We start from the raw sequence: 7,500 nt of genomic DNA, 5'->3' as shown, positions 1-7,500 counted from the left end.
TCCAAGTTTCGTACGTCAATCAACATACATCCCAGAAAAAATCATCTCTCTAACTATCCTGGTTCAAAAGTTGTATCGGAACTTTTCACGTCGAAAAAGAACATAGGCGAAAAAGGACGTGAACATTATTCCTTATAAAAATCAAACCCGACCATGGATTTTGATTCTGATTGTTGATTATCGCTATTAGAACACATTAGGAGGCAACCAAATCAAATTTGAGAAAATTCCACAATCAGAAAATTTTTTTCAAAAAAAAAAAAAAAATTCGAGAACACCTCGGTCATGGCAAGTTATTTCCCACAATCCATTCCCCAATCAACGTACATCCCAGAAAAAATCATCTCTCTAACTATCCTAGTTCAAAAGTTGTATCGGAACATTTTCACGTCGAAAATATATCTCTAAGTCCAGACCGATGCACCACGTAATCTCGGGCAGACCGATGCACAACGTAAATGACGATCGGGACCGGGGCGATCGGTCGTATCTGACACCGCCGGCTCGGTTCTAACATCGTCAATGAGTCGGGGTTGTAAAAAAGGACGTGAACATTTTTCCTTATAAAAATCAAACCCGACCATGGATTTTGATTCTGATTGTTGATTATCGCTACTAGAACATATAAGGAGGCAACCAAATCAAATTTGAGAAAATTCCACGATCAGAAAATTTTTTTCGAAAAAAAAAAAAAATCGTAATCACCTCGGTCATGGCGAGTTATTTTACGTATTTCATTCCACAATCAACGTACAACATAGAAGAAATCATCTCTCTAACTATCCTGGTTCAAAAGTTGTATCGGAACATTTCACGTCGTAATATCTCGCCAAGTCCAGACCTCGGCGATAGGTAGTATCTGACACCGTCCGCTCGGGACTGACATCGACTTGGACTCGGGCTGATGATGGGGAGGCGTTTAAGGACGTGAACATTTTTCCTTATAAAAATTAAAGTCGACAATGAATATTGATTCTGATTACTGATTTACGCTTTAAAAACACATTAGAAGGCAACCAAATCGAATTTGAGGAAATTCCACGATCAGAAAATTTTTTTCGAAAAAAAAAAAAATCCGAAAAATATTTTTCGATTCCGATTACTGATTTACTCTTTTAGAACACATTAGGAGGCAACCAAATCAAATTTGAGAAAATTCCACAATCAGAAAATTTTTTTCGAAAAAAAAAAAAATTCGAGGACACCTCGGTCATGGCAAGTTATTTCCCACAATCCATTCCCCGATCCACGTACATCCCAGAAAAAATCATCTCTCTAACTATCCTGGTTCAAAAGTTGTATCGGAACATTTTCACGTCGAAAATATATCTCTAAGTCCAAACCGATGCACCACGTAAACTAGGGCAGACCGATGCACCACGTAATATCGGGCAGACCGATGCAGAACGTAAACTCGATCATACCGATGCTTCACGTAATCTCGATCTTACCGATGCACCACGTAAACAAGGGCAGACCGATGCAGAACGTAAAGTAGATCTTACCGATGCACCACGTAATCTCGATCTTACCGATGCACCACGTAATCTCCATCTTACCGATGCACCATGTGAACTGGATCTTACCGATGCAGAACGTGAATTGGATCTTACCGATGCAGAACGTGAATTGGATCTTACCGATGCACCACGTAAACTCGATCATACCGATGCACCACGTAATCTCGGGCAGACCGATGCACAACGTAAATGACGATCGGGACCGGGGCGATCGGTCGTATCTGACACCGCCGGCTCGGTTCTAACATCGTCAATGAGTCGGGGTTGTAAAAAAGGACGTGAACATTTTTCCTTATAAAAATCAAACCCGACCATGGATTTTGATTCTGATTGTTGATTATCGCTACTAGAACATATAAGGAGGCAACCAAATCAAATTTGAGAAAATTCCACGATCAGAAAATTTTTTTCGAAAAAAAAAAAAAATCGTAATCACCTCGGTCATGGCGAGTTATTTTCCGTATTTCATTCCACAATCAACGTACAACATAGAAGAAATCATCTCTCTAACTATCCTGGTTCAAAAGTTGTATCGGAACATTTCACGTCGTAATATCTCGCCAAGTCCAGACCTCGGCGATAGGTAGTATCTGACACCGTCCGCTCGGGACTGACATCGACTTGGACTCGGGCTGATGATGGGGAGGCGTTTAAGGACGTGAACATTTTTCCTTATAAAAATTAAAGTCGACAATGAATATTGATTCTGATTACTGATTTACGCTTTAAAAACACATTAGAAGGCAACCAAATCGAATTTGAGGAAATTCCACGATCAGAAAATTTTTTTCGAAAAAAAAAAAAATCCGAAAAATATTTTTCGATTCCGATTACTGATTTACTCTTTTAGAACACATTAGGAGGCAACCAAATCAAATTTGAGAAAATTCCACAATCAGAAAATTTTTTTCGAAAAAAAAAAAAATTCGAGGACACCTCGGTCATGGCAAGTTATTTCCCACAATCCATTCCCCGATCCACGTACATCCCAGAAAAAATCATCTCTCTAACTATCCTGGTTCAAAAGTTGTATCGGAACATTTTCACGTCGAAAATATATCTCTAAGTCCAAACCGATGCACCACGTAAACTAGGGCAGACCGATGCACCACGTAATATCGGGCAGACCGATGCAGAACGTAAACTCGATCATACCGATGCTTCACGTAATCTCGATCTTACCGATGCACCACGTAAACAAGGGCAGACCGATGCAGAACGTAAAGTAGATCTTACCGATGCACCACGTAATCTCGATCTTACCGATGCACCACGTAATCTCCATCTTACCGATGCACCACGTGAACTGGATCTTACCGATGCAGAACGTGAATTGGATCTTACCGATGCAGAACGTGAATTGGATCTTACCGATGCACCACGTAAACTCGATCATACCGATGCACCACGTAATCTCGGGCAGACCGATGCACAACGTAAATGACGATCGGGACCGGGGCGATCGGTCGTATCTGACACCGCCGGCTCGGTTCTAACATCGTCAATGAGTCGGGGTTGTAAAAAAGGACGTGAACATTTTTCCTTATAAAAATCAAACCCGACCATGGATTTTGATTCTGATTGTTGATTATCGCTACTAGAACATATAAGGAGGCAACCAAATCAAATTTGAGAAAATTCCACGATCAGAAAATTTTTTTCGAAAAAAAAAAAAAATCGTAATCACCTCGGTCATGGCGAGTTATTTTCCGTATTTCATTCCACAATCAACGTACAACATAGAAGAAATCATCTCTCTAACTATCCTGGTTCAAAAGTTGTATCGGAACATTTCACGTCGTAATATCTCGCCAAGTCCAGACCTCGGCGATAGGTAGTATCTGACACCGTCCGCTCGGGACTGACATCGACTTGGACTCGGGCTGATGATGGGGAGGCGTTTAAGGACGTGAACATTTTTCCTTATAAAAATTAAAGTCGACAATGAATATTGATTCTGATTACTGATTTACGCTTTAAAAACACATTAGAAGGCAACCAAATCGAATTTGAGGAAATTCCACGATCAGAAAATTTTTTTCGAAAAAAAAAAAAATCCGAAAAATATTTTTCGATTCCGATTACTGATTTACTCTTTTAGAACACATTAGGAGGCAACCAAATCAAATTTGAGAAAATTCCACAATCAGAAAATTTTTTTCGAAAAAAAAAAAAATTCGAGGACACCTCGGTCATGGCAAGTTATTTCCCACAATCCATTCCCCGATCCACGTACATCCCAGAAAAAATCATCTCTCTAACTATCCTGGTTCAAAAGTTGTATCGGAACATTTTCACGTCGAAAATATATCTCTAAGTCCAAACCGATGCACCACGTAAACTAGGGCAGACCGATGCACCACGTAATATCGGGCAGACCGATGCAGAACGTAAACTCGATCATACCGATGCTTCACGTAATCTCGATCTTACCGATGCACCACGTAAACAAGGGCAGACCGATGCAGAACGTAAAGTAGATCTTACCGATGCACCACGTAATCTCGATCTTACCGATGCACCACGTAATCTCCATCTTACCGATGCACCACGTGAACTGGATCTTACCGATGCACCACGTAATCTCAATCTTACCGATGCACCACGTGAACTGGATCTTACCGATGCAGAACGTGAATTGGATCTTACCGATGCACCACGTAAACTCGATCTTACCGATGCACCACGTAATCTCGATCTTACCGATGCACCACGTGAACTGGATCTTACCGATGCAGAACGTGAATTGGATCTTACCGATGCACCACGTAAACTCGATCTTACCGATGCACCACGTAATCTCAATCTTACCGATGCACCACGTGAACTGGATCTTACCGATGCAGAACGTGAATTGGATCTTACCGATGCACCACGTAAACTCGATCTTACCGATGCACCACGTAATCTCAATCTTACCGATGCACCACGTGAACTGGATCTTACCGATGCAGAACGTGAATTGGATCTTACCGATGCACCACGTAAACTCGATCTTACCGATGCACCACGTAATCTCGATCTTACCGATGCACCACGTGAACTGGATCTTACCGATGCAGAACGTGAATTGGATCTTACCGATGCACCACGTAAACTCGATCTTACCGATGCACCACGTAATCTCAATCTTACCGATGCATCACGTAATCTCGATCTTACCGATGCAGAACGTAAACTCGATCATACCGATGCACCACGTTATCTCGGCAGACCGATGCAGAACGTAAAAAAAAAGCTTACAGCACGCGGTGTTCCCAAGCGGTCACCCATCCAAGTACTAACCGCGCCCGACGCTGCTTGGCTTCAGTGTTCTGACGAGAACTGGCAATTTCAGCGTGGTATGGCCGTAAACAACAAATATAGCGATATTTTCTATGATATCTCACTTTTTGGGAGCGGAAAGGACGTGAACGTTTTTCCTTATAAAAAATGAAATAACTTTTGGATATTAATTCTGATTGTTGATTTAAGTTTTAAGAACACATTAGGACATATCTCAATGAAATTTGAGGGATTTCCGAAATCGAAAAATATTTTTCGAAAAAAAAAAAAAATCCCAGAAGACCTCGGTCATCTCAAGTTTATTTCCATATTCTATTACACAATCAACGTACATCACAAAAGGAACCATCTCTCTAACTATCACAGTTAAATTTTTGTATCGGAACATTTCACGTCGGAATATCTCGCTAAGTCCAGACCGGGGAGATCGGTCGCATTTGACACCGTCCGCTCCGGTCTAACATCGTCTTGGAGTCGGGGTAACGATGGAGAGGCGTTTAAGGACGTGAACATTTTTCCTTATAAAAATTAAAGTCGACAATGAATATTGATTCTGATTACTGATTTACTCTTTTAGTACACATTAGAAGGCAACGCAATCAGATTTGAGGAAATTTCAAGATCAGAAAATTTTTTTCGAAAAAAAAAAAAATTCAAGAACACCTGGGTCATGGCAAGTTATTTCCCACAATCCATTCCACAATCAACGTACAACATAGAAGAAATCATCTCTCTAACTATCCTGGTTCAAAAGTTGTATCGGAACATTTCACGTCGAAATACCTCGCCAAGTCCAGACCGGGGCGATAGGTAGTATCTGACACCGTCCGCTCGGGACTGACATCGACTTGGACTCGGGCTAATGATGGGGAGGCGTTTAAGGACGTGAACATTTTTCCTTATAAAAATTAAAGTCGACAATGAATATTGATTCTGATTACTGATTTACGCTTTAAAAACACATTAGAAGGCAACCAAATCAAATTTGAGGAAATTCCAAAATCAGAAAATTTTTTTTCAAAAAAAAAAAAATCCGAAAAATATTTTTCGATTCTGATTACTGATTTACTCTTTTAGAACACATTAGAAGGCAACGAAATCAAATTTGAGTGAAATCCAAAATCAGAAAATATTTTTCGAAAAAAAAAAAAAATTCGAGAACACCTCGGTCATGGCAAGTTATTTTCCACAATCCATTCCCCAATCAACGTACATCCCAGAAAAAATCATCTCTCTAACTATCCTGGTTCAAAAGTTGTATCGGAACATTTTCACGTCGAAAATATATCTCAGAGTCCAGACCGATGCAGAACGTAAACTCGATCATACCGATGCTTCACGTAATCTCGATCTTACCGATGCACAACGTAAACTAGATCACACCGATGCAGAACGTAAACTCGATCATACCGATGCACCACGTAAACTCAGGCAGACCGATGCAGAACGTGAACTCGATCTTACCGATGCACCACGTAATCTCGATCTTACCGATGCACCACGTAAACTCGGGCAGACCGATGCAGAACGTGAACTCGATCTTACCGATGCACCACGTAAACTAGGGCTGACCGATGCATCACGTAAACGACGATCGAGAGGCGCGAAAGGACGTGAACGTTTTTCATTATAAAAATTGAAATAAATGATAAATAATGATTCTGATTGTTGGTTATCATTTTTAATAAGCATTAGGAGGCAACCAAATGAAATTTGAGGAAATTCCGATAATAGAAAATTTTTTCGAAAAAAAAAAAAAATTCATGAAATCCTCGGTCATCGCAAAATATTTACCATATTCTGTTCGATAATCAACGTATATTTAAGAAGGAATCATATCTGTATCTATCTTGGTTCAAATTTTGTATCGGAACATTTTGACCAAAGTCCGAGCTTCGGCCGAAACAGACACCGCTGACCTGGCCTATCGATCGACCGAGAGTCGGGGATAGAGCGTAAGTGTTGTCTGGAGGGGAACCCTGTGCTCTCCTGACATATATAGGGAAGGTGGTCGCGTTGGGCGATGCAGAACGTTTGGATCGGGAATTATATTTTTGGTTCAGCTATTGGAATATGGTTTATTGTTGGTATATATTGGCGAAATAACGTTCTTACTGACTGGGGATATTCATAAAAATGAGTCCGGAGATTTTCAGATCGAAGTCCGAGTGATCCGACTTGGAAGGCGTGTTGGGTGGGTCGAGATGGCTTAGATAGATCAGACGAGGCGGGCTAAGTGTTGACGTCATGCATCGGTCCATTTTCAGATTGAGTCCGAGTAATCCGACTTTGAAAGAGTGTTGGGTGCGTCGAGACTGTTTAGATAGATCGGACGAGGCGGACTAGGTGTTAACGACATGCATCGGTATATTTTCTGATCGGAGTCCGAAGAAATCGGCCCTAGTAGGCGCAGCGGACGGTCGAGACGGCCTCGGTGGGTCGGATCGATCGGGAAAAGTTTGCTAAATCGTGTCTGGAGGGGAACCTTGGGTTCTCCTGACATATATAGGGGATAAGGTTTGGGTGAACGATTCTTCACGTAAAAGTTGAGTAATTTATTTTTCGATAAGCTTTTGGATATTGATGAGAAGTATATGTATATCTTCGATTAAAAGAATTCTTACCGTCTCCATGTATATTATATTAGATATATAAGAAATAGTTAACGTGATGCATCGGCCGATTTCCGGATCGG

At 40.9% G+C, this 7,500-nt stretch overlaps 1 non-coding gene across 1 annotated transcript; it reads right to left on the bottom strand.

The window, feature by feature from the left end:
• Positions 1–4,756: 4,756 nt before the first annotated feature.
• On the bottom strand, positions 4,757–4,875 carry LOC123688422. The gene has a single exon (XR_006749944.1). It is a non-coding gene; the product is annotated as a 5S ribosomal RNA (ribosomal RNA).
• Between the last annotated feature and the right edge of the window lie 2,625 nt (positions 4,876–7,500).

This window comes from Harmonia axyridis, chromosome X, assembly GCF_914767665.1.
Source record: "Harmonia axyridis chromosome X, icHarAxyr1.1, whole genome shotgun sequence".
NCBI classification, from domain to species: domain Eukaryota; kingdom Metazoa; phylum Arthropoda; class Insecta; order Coleoptera; family Coccinellidae; genus Harmonia; species Harmonia axyridis.
The sequence above is the reverse complement of the archived record's forward strand: the minus strand, read 5'-3'. Positions and strand labels throughout refer to the sequence as shown.